At 47.1% G+C, this 18,870-nt stretch overlaps 1 protein-coding gene across 1 annotated transcript in view; it reads left to right on the top strand.

Annotated features, from left to right (window-relative positions):
- The window catches only part of LOC120035027, a 38,793-nt gene that overhangs the window by 17,528 nt on the left and 2,395 nt on the right, over nucleotides 1–18,870 (top strand). The window lies entirely within an intron of this gene.

The following is an 18,870-nucleotide window of genomic DNA, read 5'->3' as shown; positions in this document are numbered from 1 at the left end:
GTGGGTTTTGATGTGGTGATGGAGATGACAGGACTCTGTCATGTCACCTGACTGGCTTGATGTTCTATCACAGGGAGGGACTAGTGGAAAGGCAGGCTGGAAAGGCCCCTTACACACACACACACACACACACACACACACACACACACATACACACACACACACATACACACACACAAAGGACAGAAACAGCTGGTGTCAGCTGATCCCAAATCTGCCTCTTGTGTCCTGCGCAACACAACAATGTTAGCCCTCTAAGCTAAAAGCCTAAGCATTCGCTTGGGGAGCTAACACAAGTCTTCAGGCCTCAGGCAGCTACTCATCAGACAAGCTTGATTCCCCAAACCATTACATAAGCAGTGTACTCTCTGCCCTGGCTCACCAACTGAGTTAGACATTGTGCAGGGCTCCACACTGAGAATCATTCAACAATAGACCAGCTCAGGTTGTGTAATATGACAACAGCTGCATGTATCTACAGACTGATATTCATAATGTTATATTAGATTAGTATTAGGTCGTATTGTGTGGCTCACATAGCATGAGTAGTCCTCTACCCTGACAATTACCTAGTTATTACAGTATATAGCCATGAGATTAAACACTTATTGTGTTTGAATGAGATTAAAACACACACGTTGGTGTTGGTGACTGACTGCTGCCTGTGACCGAAGTTTGAAGGTGGAGAGCGTGGAGTCAGGTTTCAGTGTTGATGGTACTTAACTGTCTGAGGGTCCCAAATGCCCTATGACAAAATGGCGTCTCTGGCGTCTAGCTTTTTAATGTGATACTGTTATATACAGGCTCTGGATGTTACTGTTAGCCACTCTTGTTCTGTCAAAAGACATTTCTTTGATCATGAAATGTATGCATCTTGTTTGACATGAATTCCTGACCTGATGTCAACTTGTAATCCCTAAATTCCATTACTGACTGAAAGACCACATAATGAGCCTCTTCATAGTCATTGTTTATCACACAACACTGTCAAACGACACCCCACATCTCATTTTGTAAAGCCATTACCCTCAACATTTTGTACACCCCTTCTTTAATCCCTTGTGCTCTACTTATTTTAACCAGCGCTACACAGAAGGTCTTGAATTGCCTCCCTGTCTCCGTGTTTCTACTCAGCCAGTGTGTTGAGAGATGCAGAGTAAAGGTTCCCTTTGATGCTCAGATAAAGAGTTAAAGGCCTCCAGACACGCTCTATGCTGGCTGGGCTCCGCACACACACACACACACACACACACACACACACACACACACACACACACACACACACACACACACACACACACACACACTGGCCTAGGTCACCTCCTACGTTGAAGTCACTGGAGGCTGCTGAGGGGAGGACGGCTCATAGTAATGGCAGGAATGGAGTCATTGGAATAGTATAAACCACATGGAAACCACGTGTTCGATACCATTCCATTGACTCCATTCCAGCCATTATTTTTGAGCCGTCCTGCCCTCAGCAGCCTCCACTGTTTGACGTTGCTGTGCTACATCCATCACAGATGGTTGATTTCTCTGTAAATCCTCACACCTTGTTTGTTTGCCTCTATTTGTAGTGCTGAACCAGGCCGGATTGTAACAGGATAGGTCTAGCAGTGGATCTATTGACATCTACAGGACCAGACACACCTACTCATTCAAGGGTTTTTCTTAATTTTTACTATTTTCTACATTGTAGAATAATAGTGAAGACATCGAAACTATGAAATAACACATGGAATCATGTAGTAACCAAAAAAGTGTTAAACAAATCAAAATGTATTTTATATTTGAGATTCTTCAAAGTAGCCACCCTTTGCCTTGATGACAGCTTTGCACACTCTTGGCATTCTCTCAACCAGCTTCATGAGGTAGTCACCTGGAATGCATTTCAATTAACAGGTGTGCTTTGTTAATTTGAGGAATTTCTTCTTAACTTGCGGATCAGTGGAACGCTACCATCCCACCTGGCCAACATCCGGTGAAATTGTAGAGCGCAAAATTCAAATTAAATTACTATAAATAATAAACTTTCATGAAATCACGAGTGCAATACATGAAAATAAAGCTTAACTTGTTGTTAATACTCCAGCTGCCGTGTCAGATTTCAAAAAAGCTTTACGGCGAAAGCAAACCATGCGATTATCTGAGGACAGCGCCCAGCAGACAAATGCATAACAAATCATTTTCAACCAGGGAGTTGCGACACGAATGTCAGAAATAGGGATATAATATATGCCTTACCTTTGAAGATCTTCTTCTGTTGGCACACCAAAAGGTCCCAGTTACATTACAAATGGTCCTTTTGTTTGATAAACTCCTTCTTTATAGCCATAAAAACTCAGTTTAGCTGGCATGCTTCAGTCAATAATCCACTCGTTTTCCCTCCTTCAAAATGCACACAAAATGAATGTCACGCCTTGGCCATAGAGAGGTTTTTATTCTCTATTTTGGTTATGCCAGGGTGTGACTAGGGTGGGCATTCTAGTTTCGTTATTTCTATGTTGGTGTGGTTCCCAATCAGAGGCAGCTGTCTATCGTTGTCTCTGATTGGGGATCATATATAAGTTGTCCTTTTTCGTTCTTTCATTTATGGGTTCTTAATTTTGCACTGGTTGTTATTTTGCCCTGCAGAACGTCACGTTCGTATTTTTGTTTTGTTGTTGTCGGTGTTCAGTTAATAAATAAATAGAATGAACACGTACCACGCTGCGCTTTGGTCCACTTTTTCCAATGACGATCGTGACAATGAATCCCAAACGTTACCAATAAACTTATCCAAACAAGTCAACCAACGTTTATAAGAGTGTTTTCTATCCAAAAAACTGTTAAAATAATGTCTGTGAGTATAACAGAACTGAAATGGGACAAACCATCCCCCCAAAATAAATTCATCCTACCACTGATTTCAATGGCTGGCACTTTTATAATAGGGCAAAATCATGCCCAATTGCAGTTCCTAGGGCTTCTACTAGATGTCAACAGTCTTTAGAAAGAGTTTCAGGCTGGTTTTTGGAAAAAATGAGCCAGAAATTGTAGTTTTTCTAGGTGGCTCCCATTTTGTCTGTAGTGTTTCCAAGCGTGTGAATGAGAGCGAGTTCTTTGGTATTTTTCTCCGGTAAAGACAATAACGATTCTCCATCTTAAATTGTATTGTTTATTTGCGTATTAGGGTACCTAAGGTTGGATTATAAACGTTGATTAACTTGTTTGACTTGACTCTTTGGTATACAGATATAGCGTTGTGACAAGGTAGGAGGGGTATACAGATATAGTGTTGTGACAAGGTAGGGGTGGTATACAGATATAGTGTTGTGACAAGGTAGGGGTGGTATACAGATATAGTGTTGTGACAAGGTAGGAAGGGTATACAGATATAGTGTTGTGACAAGGTAGGAGGGGTATACAGATATAGTGTTGTGACAAGGTAGGGGTGGTATACAGATATAGTGTCACGATCTTTCAAGATCGAACCCAGAAGCAGACCAGGACAAGGAGCGTAGGAAGAAGGTGAGTATTTATTTACAGTGAAATGTGAAAAGGTAGATATATCCAGATGGCGTAGCGGGCAGCGGTGGTGAGTAGATGAGAGGAAATAGGTGAATCCAATGTAGTAACAGAATCCTCTGTCAACCAGGCGGGAATGGAGTGAATGATCCAGGTGAGTAACTGAAGACAAAACAAACGGAGGTAAGTTCAAGGCAAGCAATACGTAAATGAAAACAACAAAACAAATTCTATCCAACTGGAGTCTGGTACTCAGGCACAACATACTGTTCATGGCTAACGATCCGGCAGGGAATGGAAGTCAGGTCAGAGCTTTTGAAGGGTAGAGATGATGATCAGGACAGGTGTGCAGATTACTGACGGGAAACAGGTGCGGGTGAAATCAATCTCCCAATGAGCTAATTCGCCCGGCAACCAGACAGGGTGCGTTCCAGGACACCTGAAACACACTCCAGGACAGACACACAGGCAAACCCAGACTCAGGAAGCGGGATTCGTGACAGTACCCCCCCTCCGACGAACGCCACCGGGCGGACTACCTGGAGCGCCAGGATGGAGGCGGTAGAAGTCACGAATCAGGTCGTCATCCAGAATTTGTCGCCGAGGAATCCAACTCCTCTCCTCTGGACCATATCCTTCCCAGTCCACTAGAAACTGGTACCCTCGACCCCGCCGTCTGGAGTCCATGATGCGGCGCACCGTGTAGACAGGACCACCTCCGATCATCCGAGGAGGAGGAGGACGAGGAGGAGGAGGCAACAGAGGACTGAGGTGAACCGGCTTGAGACAGGAGACATGAAAAGTGGGATGCACTCTAAGTGTTGCAGGCAACTTGAGTCGAACCACCACAGGATTTATGATTCTCTCCACTACAAACGGACCAATGAACTTAGGTGACAACTTCCTTGACTCCGTCCGTAGAGGAAGATCCCGTGTAGCCAACCAAACCTTATCTCCAACCGTATAAGCTGGGGCAGGAATACGGCGACGGTTCGCCTGTATCTGATACCGGTCAGAAACTCTAAGGAGAGCCTTCCTGGCCCGATGCCAGGTCCGGTGGCAACGACGAATATGGGTCTGGACAGAGGGAACCGAGAGATCCCTCTCCTGAGAAGGAAACAAAGGAGGTTGGTATACGTAAAGGCATTGGAAGGGGGACATCCCAGTGGCAGATGAAGGAAGGGTATTATGGGCATACTCAACCCAGGGTAATTGAGATGACCAAGAGGTGGAATCAGAGGAGACAAGACAACGCAGCGTGGACTCCATCTTCTGGTTGGCTCTCTCCGCTTGACCATTAGATTGTGGGTGAAATCCAGAAGTGAGACTGACTGTAGCTCCAATGGCCAAACAGAAGGATTTCCAGACAGCAGAGGTAAACTGAGGACCACGGTCAGACACAATGTCACTGGGCAATCCGTGAACCCTGAAAACCTCCCTGACCAGGATCTCGGACGTCTCCGTAGCCGATGGAAGCTTGGAGAGAGGAACAAAATGAGCAAACTTGCTGAATCTGTCCACAATGGTCAGAATGACCGTGTTCCCAACAGAAGGGGGCAATCCCGTGACAAAATCCAGGGCCAGATGCGACCAAGGTCGCCGAGGAATAGGTAGGGGGTGAAGAAGCCCAGAGCTGGGCCGATTGGTACTCTTGTTCTGGGCACAAACAGGACATGCGGCAACAAACCTCCGGGTATCTTCTCCCATGGCAGGCCACCAAAAACGTCTGCGCAGTAGTGCCATAGTCCGAGCAACGCCAGGGTGACAAGCTATCTTGCTGGCGTGGGACCACTGAAGGACAGCAGAACGGACCGACTCGGGTACGAACAACCGACCGGGTGGACCGTTACCGGGGCCGGGCTGCGTCCGAAGGGCCGCCATCACATCCTCCTCTATCCTCCATGTAACGGCTCCCACGACAACATTCTGGGGAAGAATCGTCTGTCTTGACCCCACTCTCCTCCGTCTTAGAGAACATCCGGGACAGGGCATCCGCCTTCCCGTTCTTAGACCCAGGTCGGAACGTCAGGGAAAAATTGAAACGTCCAAAAAACAAGGCCCACCTAGCCTGACGGGCGTTGAGACGTTTAGCCGATTGTACGTAAGCCAGATTCTTGTGGTCAGTCCAGACCACAAACGGTTGCTCCGCTCCCTCCAACCAGTGCCGCCACTCCTCCAAGGCAAGCTTCACAGCGAGAAGCTCCCGGTTACCCACATCGTAGTTTCTTTCAGCTGGAGAAAGACGACCAGAGTAGAAAGCGCAGGGATGGAGTTTACCGTCAGTGGAGCTACGCTGGGACAGGATGGCGCCCACACCCACATCAGAAGCATCCACTTCCACAACGAACTGACGGGAAGTGTCAGGTTGAGAGAGAATCGGGGCGTTGGTGAATCGGCTCTTCAAGTCCAGAAATGCTCGGTCTGCCTCAGGAGTCCAACAGAACTTTCTGGTGCAAGACGTCAGGGCAGTTAAAGGTGCAGCCACCCGGCTGTAGTCACGGATAAACCTCCGATAAAAATTCGCAAACCCCAGGAATCTCTGGAGCTGCAATCTTGTACCGGGCTGGACCCAATCCCGAACCGCCCGAACCTTCTCTTGGTCCATCTTGATCTCTCCCCTGGATATGATGTACCCGAGGAAGGACGTTGTATGGGCGTGAAAATCACACTTCTCCGCCTTCACGAACAGACGGTTCTCCAATAACCGCTGCAGGACCTGCTTGACATGCAGAACGTGGCTAGAAAGCTCCTTTGAGAAGATGAGGATATCATCCAGGTAAACGAACACAAAAATACCAATCATATCTCTCAAAACGTCATTCACCATACTTTGGAACACCGCCGGAGCGTTGGTCAGTCCAAACGGCATCACCTGGTACTCAAAATGTCCCATCGGAGTATTGAACCCAGTCAACCACTCGTCCCCCTCCTTGATCCGAACCAAATGATAAGCATTACGTAAATCAAGCTTCGTAAAAACCGTAGCACCCTGTAAGGAATCGAAAGCCGAGCTCATCAAGGGCAGGGGATACTTGTTCTTAACCGTAATCTCATTCAAACCCCGATAATCAATACACGGTCGAAGAGAACCATCCTTCTTGCTCACAAAAAAAAATCCTGCTCCCAAAGGTGATGACGATGGCCGAATGAGACCTGTAGCTAGAGACTCCTTGATGTAGGTCTCCAAGGCCTCACGTTCCGGTCGAGAGATACTGTATAACCGTCCCTTGGGAAAGGCAGATCCAGGAAACAGATTAATCGCACAATCATAAGGTCGGTGGGGAGGAAGAGACAGAGCCTTCTGTTTACTGAATACCTCACCCAACTCGTGATATGTTTCTGGAACCAGGGACAAATCAGGAGGAGCAGAGTCACTGACCTGACTGGAAACAGCAGGAGAACAGGCAGTCCTAAGGCAGTTAGCATGACACTCAATGCTCCAACTAGTTACCTTCCCTGTCACCCAATCAAACGAGGGATTGTGTTCCTTCAGCCAGGGGTAACCAAGAACCAGAGGAACATGGGGCGAGGATAAAATGAAGAAAGAGAAACTCTGAATGATTTCCCGACACCAACATCTTAACCGGTTCAGTCCTCATAGTGATCCGTGCCAGACTACTGCCGTTCAGAGTGGTTGCTTCAATGGCTTCCGGCAATTGCTCCTTGGAAAGCCCCAGCTGTTCCACCAAGTCGGCATCCATAAAGTTGCCATCGGCACCTGAATCGATAAAAGCGTTCAGGTCAAAACTCTGATCCTTATTCATAAGGGTTGCAGGAAAACGGGGTCTGACAAGATCCTTGAGAGATTGAAACTGGCTCGCTAAAATTCCTCCCAAATTTAGCGAGCCGGGCAGTTTAACGGGCGCTGTGGACAAGCGGAGTTGTAATGTCCCGATCTACCACAGTAGAAAGAGCTATTGGTCTCACGTCTACGTTGGCGCTCCTCCTTAGTTAGCCCGTGTCGCCCCACTTGCATTGGTTCAGAATCTGGTGGCAAGACTCCTCCACTAATCCCGTGTGGAGAATAACGATCAATACGTCCTGGTTCACCTCCTGAACCGAATGGTAACCGAGTTACAGATTGATTGGATAGACCCCACTGCTTCTCCCTCCTTCTCTCTCGGACTCTATTATCAACCCGAATAGATAAAGCGACCAAGCTGTCTAAGTCACTAGGCTCTGGATAAGAAATCAGCTCATCCTTAAGTTCATCTGACAACCCCTTGTAAAAAACCGCTTGTAGTGACTCCTCATTCCAACCACTCTCCACAGCCAATGTCCTGAACTCAATCATAAAATCTGCCACACTGCGATCTCCTTGGCGAAGAGAGAACAAACGTTTAGCTGCGTCCTTACCTCGGACTGGATGATCAAAAAGCTTCCTCATCTCTCCCGTGAACTCCTGATATGAAGCCGTGCAGGTTCCCTGTCGTTCCCAAACGGCTGAAGCCCATTCCAGAGCTCTTCCACGCAACAGTTCAATAACAAAGGCTATCCTAGCCTTGTCAGTGGCGTAAGAATGGGGCTGTAGATCAAACACTAACCCACACTGCATAAGAAACGAACGGCATTTTCCCAAATCCCCTTCATATTTATCAGGCGTCGGTACCTTGGGTTCACGAAATGGAACCGCTTCAGACACGGCAGGTGAGATGGGTGAAACCGGTGGTGAATGAATCACCTGCAAACTGAGCTGATCCTGGACTTGTGTCAAGCTAGCAGATAAATTCTGGATCGAACTCGCTATCTCCTGTAGCGCCGTATTGTGTTGTCCCAATTTCTTCTCCTGCAGGGTAATGGCATGGCAAACGGAGTCCAGGTCCGCTGGGTTCATTACTGGCCGGATCGTTCTGTCACGATCTTTCAAGATCGAACCCAGAAGCAGACCAGGACAAGGAGCGTAGGAAGAAGGTGAGTATTTATTTACAGTGAAATGTGAAAAGGTAGATATATCCAGATGGCGTAGCGGGCAGCGGTGGTGAGTAGATGAGAGGAAATAGGTGAATCCAATGTAGTAACAGAATCCTCTGTCAACCAGGCGGGAATGGAGTGAATGATCCAGGTGAGTAACTGAAGACAAAACAAACGGAGGTAAGTTCAAGGCAAGCAATACGTAAATGAAAACAACAAAACAAATTCTATCCAACTGGAGTCTGGTACTCAGGCACAACATACTGTTCATGGCTAACGATCCGGCAGGGAATGGAAGTCAGGTCAGAGCTTTTGAAGGGTAGAGATGATGATCAGGACAGGTGTGCAGATTACTGACGGGAAACAGGTGCGGGTGAAATCAATCTCCCAATGAGCTAATTCGCCCGGCAACCAGACAGGGTGCGTTCCAGGACACCTGAAACACACTCCAGGACAGACACACAGGCAAACCCAGACTCAGGAAGCGGGATTCGTGACATATAGTGTTGTGACAAGGTAGGAGTGGTATACAGATATAGTGTTGTGACAAGGTAGGAGTGGTATACAGGTATAGTGTTGTGACAAGGTAGGAGGGGTATACAGATATAGTGTTGTGACAAGGTAGGGGTGGTATACAGATATAGTGTTGTGACAAGGTAGGGGTGGTATACAGATATAGTGTTGTGACAAGGTAGGAGTGGTATACAGGTATAGTGTTGAGACAAGGTAGGGCTGGTATACAGGTATAGTGTTGTCACAAGGTAGGGGTGGTATACAGATATAGTGTTGTGACAAGGTAGGGGTGGTATACAGATATAGTGTTGTGACAAGGTAGGAGGGGTATACAGATATAGTGTTGTGACAAGGTAGGGGTGGTATACAGATATAGTGTTGTGACAAGGTAGGGGTGGTATACAGATATAGCCCTATTTGGTAAAAGACCAAGTCCATATTATGGCAAGAGCCGCTCAAATAAGCAAAGAGAAACAACAGTCCGTTACTTTAAGACATGAAGGTCAGTCAATCTGGAACATTTCAAGAACTTTGAAAGTTTCTTCATGTGCAGTCACAAAAACCATCAAGTACTATGATGAAACTGGCTCTCATGAGGACCGCCACAGGAAAGGAAGACCCAGAGATACCTCTGCTGCAGAGGATAAGTTCATTCGTTACCAGCCTCAGAAATTTCAGCCCAAATAAATGCTTCACAGAGTTCAAGTAAATTTTACTGACAGTTGTGGCTGCTTTGTGTGATGTATTGTTGTCTCTACCTTCTTAGCCTTTGTGCTGTTGTCTGTGCCAATAATGTTTGCACCATGTTTTGTACTGCTTCCATGTTGTGTTGCCACCATGTTGTTGTGTTGCTACCATGCTGTGTTGTCTTAGGTCTCTCTTTATGTAGTGCTGTGTTTTCTCTCGTCGTGATGTGTGTTTTGTCCTAGATTTATTTTTAATTTTTAATTCCAGCCCTTGTCCCCGCAGAAGGACCTTTGCCTTTTGGTAGGCCATCATTGTAAATAAGAATTTGTTCTTAACTGACTTGCCTAGTTTAATAAAGGTTAAATAAATATTCCACGTGGGAGTATATTCACTTTTGGTTGGTAGGCAGAAACAGAAACACTTCCCACAACTGCAACCCAGCTGTCTTTTCCTTTGGCTTTAGCGGTCAGGCATGTTTCGGACAATCTAAATGTGTTTAGAATGCAAGAGGGTAAATTTACAAGAGGGCCACTTACAGGTGCTAATTAATCTATTATAAACATACACCCAAGGCTTCCTGTTAGCTTTGCATCTGTCATGACCTGGTCGTAGCCCTTTGCCCTTTTCCTGTTTTCTTTTTTTTTTATTAGATTTTTTTTACCAACACTCAGCGAAACCATTAGTATATTTAACCATTACTATATTTAAACGTTAGGATGCAGCCCTGCCTCACAGTACTTTACACAGCTGCTGGTGTTGCTGGAATGTAGCTAATGTAGCTAGATAGCTGCTCGCTATTGAAACACTATCACTATCACAGGTCAGAGCAACCTGGGTGTCAAATTCATCTTGTGAAAAATCCCATAACTGAGTGAAAAAGACATTTGCTAGTTCAGCCAGTTGATTTAGTGGCAGTTGTTTGCTATAACAAACCTACGTATACAAGTCAATCAAAGACAAAATTCAGATAACCCCTTAGCTAGTTTAGATACCGTTTGGCTCATTGACTATTATGGATCTCAATGGTAACACCATGTCAACCTTCATTTGTAGCCTGTGCTAGAGGACATGGCTTTCCAAACACTTTAGAGGCAGGTTGTTTTGAAAGCAAGCCCCATTATGTGGTCATGGCTTGCCTTTGTAGAAGAAGCTGAAACCTTGACAAATGGGGTCAAGTCAAACAGATGCTTGAGAGCTATCTATAACCAATAAGGAACTCCAATCTCCTCCAACCACTGTCTCTTTCTCGCTCTCTCGCTCTCTCACTATCTTTCTCTCTTTCTCTCTCTTTCTCTCTCTCTCTCTCTTTCTCTCTTTCTCTCTCTCTCTTTCTCTTTCTCTCTTTCTCTCTCTCTTTCTCTCTTTCTCTCTCTCTTTCTCTCTTTCTCTCTCTCTCTCGCTCTCTGTGTTTGAATTATAGTTTAGCTGTTTTATCATCATATACTTACACCATACTCATATAGTCGCCTAAAATATAGCCTTCCGTTGCTATCAAACTCTTGTTGCGTAGTAAGCTGATTAGCCTTGTATTCTACAGAAAGCTAATGAACAAGGGAGTATAATTGAGACATTGATTTGAGTATCTATTGCTAGCCCTGGTCCGTGATATTTTTACACACTATACTGTGCCTCTCTTTATGAAAGGAAGTATCTCTCCTTTATGTGACCTGAAACCATGCCCCAACCCATTAGTCATATCGGCAGTGCGTTTACCACTGCTATCAGGTCCAGAGATCAGTCAGATCTTGTTTGTATAATACCACACACACATCTCACGTGTTCACTTCCTGAACTTGTCTCCACATCACAAAACCGCTAGGTGGGGTCGGTCCAACTTCCTGCTTGGGTTCCTTGACCTTCAGTGACCCTTTGCGGTGGGAGCTAAGTGAAAAGGTCAGAGGTCTGCGCAACCTAATTAAAGGGTATACGCTGACCACAAGGAGGAGAGTGATGTACTCCCTGTGTCCTAGGAGACACACCCACATTCTTTAGTGGTCACTGAGACATGTCCATGCAGAGGTTGAGCTAGAGGGAATTGTACTCAAGGAACATCTAGACCTGCACACACTTAAAGCTGCAATATGTAACTGTTTGGGGGACCCGACCAAATTCACATAGAAATGTGTCATTCTCAACTCTAAGAAGTGGTAGATATGTTCTAGGTGCATTATTTCTATGCTTCCCGTTCTTACCTTTCGTTGTTGCAAATTTTACTTTCTGTTTCATACACCAGCTTCAAACAGCAACATATTTTTGGGTATTTTTATAATATATTTCACAGCGGTTTAGATGGTACAATGATTCTCTACACTATACATTGCTTATTTGGTCACATAAACTAAAATTAGGCAAACTATTTGAATTTTAGCAACCAGGAAATGGCAGAGCGATTTCTGCATATTGCACCTATAAACATACAGATGCCACACACACACACACACACACACACTCTGATAGAACTCCCTTGTTCACAGCCAGGTAAAGGAAGAGAATTCTTAAGAGCTCACTTTTACAATTTCACTGTTCACCATACCCTCTACCTAACCCATCTTTGATGGATGTCAGAGGACGGTGACCTCTGACCTTTTTTGAGTGTTTATATTTTAGACTCTTCCCAAGAGTTCCACCGTAGCTGTCACATTTTCCCTTCTCTCTCTTGTATTCCCGCCATGCTAGCAGACCGCTGGTTGCCAAGTGCTGTAAGACACTGTAACGTTCGTCTTGTGGCGAATGAGCGGACCAAGGCGCAGCGGGTGATGAATACATAACGATTTATTTAAATGACAGACGAAACACGGAAAAACACTTGAACAAACTACAAAACAATAAACGAAGTAGACAGACCTGAACAAACGAACTTACATATAGACGAAGAACGCACGAACAGACTACCTAAAACGAACGAACAAACGAAACAGTCCCATGTGGTATACACAGACACAGGAACAATCACCCACCAACAAACAGTGAGAACAACCTACCTTAATATGGTTCTCAATCAGAGGAAACGCCAAACACCTGCCTCTAATTGAGAACCATATCAGGCAACACATTAACCCAACATAGAAAACACATAACATAGACTACCCACCCCAACTCACGCCCTGACCAACTAAACACATACAAAACAACAGAAAACAGGTCAGGAACGTGACAGAACCCCCCCCTCAAGGTGCGAACTCCGGGCGCACCCCTAAAACTCAAGGGGAGGGTCTGGGTGGGCATCTGTCCGCGGTGGCGGCTCCGGCGGTGGACGAGGACACCACTCCACCACTGTCTTTGTCCCCCTCCTTAGCGTCCCTTGAGTGGCGACCCTCGCCCCCGACCATGGTCCAGGAACCTTCACCAACGCCCCTCCTAAATAGAGGAGACAACTCAGGACACAGAGGTAGCTCAGGACAGAGAGGTAGCTCAGGACAGGGAGGTAGCTCAGGACAGAGAGGTAGCTCAGGACAGAGAGGTAGCTCAGGACAGAGAGGTAGCTCAGGACAGAGAGGTAGCTCAGGACAGAGAGGTAGCTCAGGACAGAGAGGTAGCTCAGGACAGAGAGATCGCTCCGGACAGAGAGGTAGCTTAGGACAGAGGGACAACTCTGGACTACTGGCAGCTCCGGACTGAGTGGCAGCTCCGGACTGAGTGGCAGCTCCGGACTGTAGGGCAGCTCCGGACTGTAGGGCAGCCCCGGACTGTAGGGCAGCTCCGGACTGAGTGGCAGCTCCGGACTGAGTGGCAGCTCCGGACTGGGTGGCAGCTCCGGACTGGGTGGCAGCTCCGGACTGAGTGGCAGCTCCGGACTGGAGGGCAGCTCATGACTGGAGGGCAGCTCATGACTGGAGGGCAGCTCATGACTGGAGGGCAGCTCATGACTGGAGGGCAGCTCATGACTGGAGGGCAGCTCATGACTGGAGGGCAGCTCCTGACTGGCTGGCGGCTCTGGCGGCTCCTGACTGGCTGGCGGCTCTGGCGGCTCCTGACTGGCTGGCGGCTCTGGCGGCTCCTGACTGGCTGGCGGCTCTGGCGGCTCCTGACTGGCTGGCGGCTCTGGCGGCTCCTGACTGGCTGGCGGCTCTGGCGGCTCCTGACTGGCTGGCGGCTCTGGCGGCTCCTGACTGACGGACGGCTCTAGCGGCTCCTGACTGACGGACGGCTCTAATGGCTCGTGGCAGACGGGCGGCTCTAATGGCTCGTGGCAGACGGGCGGCTCAGATGGCGCTGGGCAGACAGATGGCTCAGACGGCGCTGGGCAGACAGATGGCTCAGACGGCGCTGGGCAGACAGATGGCTCAGACGGCGCTGGGCAGACGGATGGCTCAGATGGTGCTGGACAGGCAGGCAGCTCAGACGGTGCTGGGCAGACGAGCAGTGCAGGCAGCTCAGACGGCGCTGGGCAGACGAGCAGTGCAGGCGGCGTTGAGCAGACGAGCAGTGCAGGCGGCGTTGGGCAGACGGCTGACTCTGACCTGCTGAGGCGCACAGTAGGCCTGGTGCGTGGTGCCGGAACAGGTGGTACCGGACTGGAGACACGCACCTCAAGGCTAGTGCGGGGAACAGGAACAGGGCACACTGGACTCTCGAGGCGCACTATAGGCCTGGTGCGTGGTACCGGAACTGGAGGTACCGGGCTGAGGGCACGCACCTCAGGGCGAGTGCGGGGAGAAGGAACAGTGCGTACAGGGCTCTGGAGAAGCACAGGAGGCTTGGTGCGTGGTGCCGGAACTGGAGGTACCGGGCTGAGGGCACGCACCTCAGGGCGAGTGCGGGGAGAAGGAACAGTGCGTACAGGGCTCTGGAGAAGCACAGGAGGCTTGGTGCGTGGTGCCGGAACTGGAGGCACTGGGCTGGAGACACGCACCACAGGGAGAGTGCGTAGAGGAGGAACAGGGCTCTGGAGACGCACTGGAAGCCTGGTGCGTGGTGTAGGCACTGGTGGTACTGGACTGGGGCGGGAAGGTGGCGCCGGATATACCGGACCGTGCAGGCGTACTGGCTCCCTTGAGCACTGAGCCTGCCCAACCTTACCTGGTTGCATGCTCCCCGTAGCCCGTCCAGTGCAGGGAGGTGGAATAACCCGCACTGGGCTGTGTTGGCGAACCGGGGACACCATGCGTAAGGCTGGTGCCATGTACACTGGCCCGAGGAGACGTACTGGAGGCCAGATATGTTGAGCCGGCTTCATGGCACTTGGCTCAATGCTCACTCTAGCCCGGCTAGTGCGGGGAGGTGGAATAACCCGCACCGGGCTATGAACACGTACAGGAGACACCATGCGCTCTACTGCGTAACACGGTGTCTGCCCGTACTCTCGCTCTCCACGGTAAGCCCGGGAAGTTGGCGCAGGTCTCCTACCTGACTTCGCCACACTCCCCTTTAGCCCCCCCCCCCAATAAATTTTTGGCTGAGCCTCTCGGGCTTCCAGCCGCTCTGCCTTGCTAGCGCCTCATAATGCCGCCTCTCCGCTTTAGATGCCTCCAGCTCCGCTTTGGGGCGGCGACACTCCTCTGGCTCTGCCCAGGGTCCTTCTCCGTCCAGAATCTCCTCCCATGTCCATTCCTCCTTGAACCACTGCTGCTGTCGCTGTTGCCCGTCAACCCGCTGCTTGATCCAGGTTTGGTGGGTGATTCTGTAACGTTCGTCTTGTGGCGAATGAGCGGACCAAGGCGCAGCGTGTGATGAATACATAACGATTTATTTAAATGACAGACGAAACACGGAAAAACACTTGAACAAACTACAAAACAATAAACGAAGTAGACAGACCTGAACAAACGAATTTACATATAGACGAAGAACGCATGAACAGACTACCTAAAACGAACGAACAAACGAAACAGTCCCATGTGGTATACACAGACACAGGAACAATCACTCACCAACAAACAGTGAGAACAACCTACCTTAATATGGTTCTCAATCAGAGGAAACGCCAAACACCTGCCTCTAATTGAGAACCATACCAGGCAACACATTAACCCAACATAGAAAACACATAACATAGACTAACCACCCCAACTCACGCCCTGACCAACTAAACACATACAAAACAACAGAAAACAGGTCAGGAACGTGACAGACACACACCATTATTGACTTCGCTTTAGGAGCTAAATAATAATAATAATAAGACCGGTCTGTCAACAAAGGAAAGCAGACAATAGAAAGGCAATGGCAATAAAATAATATGGCTATAAGTTTGATATGCTACATGGAAATGGTATTTACACCTTGGTAGCTTAGCTTGTCAGCGGTCACCCAGGTTCCATAGCTCTCTAAATAGGGGCCCGTTGTTCGACACAGGGTTTTCTGAATAGCACCTATCTTCATTGAGGCTAGCAGCAGCCCTTGACATCGTGTGTGTGATCTGGTAGTATGCTATGATGTGATGCCCACTTTGCCCAAACACTATTCCTAGAGATATTCTATTCTATTATTGCATCCGGATGTTCCTTTGAGCTTTACAAGGGAGACCAGGCCAAAGGGCAGTCTATTGCAGATGTAGGATCTTAATTTGAGACAGTTTGCAACAGGAAATGTGGATTATAATTCATCTACATTTTTGTAGGGGTAAATTCATATTTCGTAAGGGAAAATCAAGTCTGAAATTTCATCGTGGAATTACTAAACCTTTTTGAACCTCAAATAGTCCACGAGTTTTAAATGTCCTGCATTGCAGGAAAGTTCTCCTTCAACAGGGTGATCAAATTAAGATCCTACATCTGTACCTATACTCTGACGTTGAAATTTGGTATCCTAGACTAACAATGAAGGACAATGATCCAGTCATTGGATAAAACCCTTACAGTTCCTCTGATCAACACCATCTGTCACTTCCAGTTGTTTTACAAACGGTCAGTGCTTTGAGTACCTACTAAGAGTTCAGAAAATCACTTGTGGGGAGTTGGGAGGTGCAGTTAGTTGAACGTCTCTAGTAGTCAGCAGAACTAACGTCAGGCTTTGTTTACTGAACAGAATTCCCCTGGGGCAGGATTATCCAGATAATCTCCGGGGATTGAGTCCGCCCGCCAAATGCCGGATTAGGGAAGTGGCCAATCCTTTCAGCTCCTCTAGAGCCCCTGGGCTCAGTTTTTCAAAAGTTATCTAGCCGGATTTTGGCAATCGGATACGATTTAAATTAATATAACGGGTGTCCTAATTCAAGTCAATAATTACTCTGTTCTATTCATTCTATTTCTATGCATCTAATCCTATCCGATAGGCAAAATCTAGATAGATAACTGGGCCCTGGTGATGCCTTCTCCACACTCATTCACAAATACTGTCACCTTTCTATGTACAAAGCAATAAGTACTGTGGATGGATTTAGTCTTAGTTCCTGACAAGGTATTTCTATTCTCATGAGCCATAACCAAATCTCTACATCAGTCAAGAGAGAGCATGGTCTTTCCAACTATCTTACTATCTCTGGGTGGACTGATGTCATAGTACCAAACCAGTCATCGTTCTGATCTCATTAACAGTCCCCATGTGATCAGATTCTGTGCTGGAGGCACACTGTTTGGAAGGAGCAGCAGCCATAACAGCTTTATGTCCATCCCCATAATGTGTTACTGTCTGTGACTTTAATAGTATGTGAGGGATAGACCTGTCACCATCCTCTGCTTGGTGTATTTTCTACCGGTGTCACCATTCAACATAATTGGTTGTTTTGGCATTCCTGTCTACTCCTCCTGGGTCTAACCTACTCTCCGACCCTCTGGGCCTACTGTGATCAGAGACTTGGTGAAAGATGGACATTCACCTGCTGGTATCGCCTCAAGCCTCCGCTCCAACCTCCAACATTCCTTCCTCAGGTCCAGACTGACGAGTCACACCACGGCTTAATATGCCTGTGTCTTTCAGTGTGTTAGTTATCGCAGTTGGGGGACTCTTCTCCCCACTCTCCAGGTGTAAGAACAGTTTACTTTAAATTAACGCTTCAGATATGTTACACTGCGGCCACTATTGCTACATTTTAATGTGTGTGTATGGTGGTTTTAAAATGTAATACAAGTTGACGCAGGGCTGTGCATATTCATGACTATGATGAATTTGGCTTTTGTTGTTGTAAATGTAATGCATTATGTTTATATTGCACATAAACCCATTAGAAGAAACACTGTACCTTTAAATGAACTTGTGGTTGTGTTCTTCCTCAACAAGTTTTCACATTGATATTAACAACTGCATACTAAATATGTAGTAAATCGCTGCATTGCTTTGACCTAAAAGCTATTACGATTAGCTATTAAACTTTTCAGCACTTAACCTTTCAGTTGTTAATCTGTCAGATCAAACAGGTTTTTGCTTCCCTAGTTATTTTCTCTCATTGGTTGCTTTGCTGTTTTTACATGCCCATACTAATAGGTAGGTCATTAGCTTAGACACATGCATTGCTCTTTCATTCAAAGTGTTTCCAAAAACATCTTTATGGAAACGTCTTCTGACAAAATGGACAATTACAGTTGTATTGTATTGTATTCTATCATGCAATGTAGGAATATTGACTGCATGGAACAGGTAGTTTAGAGAAAACCATTGTGATGATGAGTGGACGTTTCCAAAAGGCCAGATCTGCTTTACTGCACGCTGTAAAAGCCCAGGGGCGAGGGAAAGAGCGGTGATAAATTGTAACGTTTGAAACTTTCCCTCTGTGATGTCATAAAGCAATGATAAAACAGGTATATAGTCAGTTTAAGACAAAGGATTTCGGATTTCACTTAGTTTCCACCTGTCGTTTTTAGAGGGGGGTAAAGGTGAAGGTAGTAAACAGGTTAATGCAGGTTGTAGGTAATGAGACTGAAAACCGGTTGAGGTTTTGCTCTATTACTATCCATTAACAAAATGATAGGTGGAAACTTACCTCCTCTACAGTTCAAACACTTGACTCCTAGGCCTTACTACAATGTGAGCAATCTAATCAATTGTAATCACTACTTTTGTAACCCAGCATTTGAGCTCTTGTTCAGAGACCAGATTGAGGAGGTGGTCGTCTCTCGCTGGACTCAGGTTAGCCTTAGTAGGATTTTCCCCAGAGTCACTAAATCCCCAGTGGAATGTCAAGCCTTTCAGTGACTAGGTTTCTCCTTCACTATAGTAACTGCCTAACTGGGGGTTCTCTCCACACAGATCCCTGTCTGTTCCTATATGGCTCAACTTCAGCTCAGTTTAGCCCAGCCACTTTACAGAGCTGTGCGAGAGCTCACCTGTCCTGCAATATGCAATCAGACCCTTAGTAATCACATAAGCTGTTCTCTG

Source organism: Salvelinus namaycush, chromosome 42, assembly GCF_016432855.1.
Source record: "Salvelinus namaycush isolate Seneca chromosome 42, SaNama_1.0, whole genome shotgun sequence".
Lineage (NCBI taxonomy): Eukaryota > Metazoa > Chordata > Actinopteri > Salmoniformes > Salmonidae > Salvelinus > Salvelinus namaycush.
Note: the sequence above shows the minus strand (reverse complement) of the source record. Positions and strands in the feature narration are given on the sequence as shown.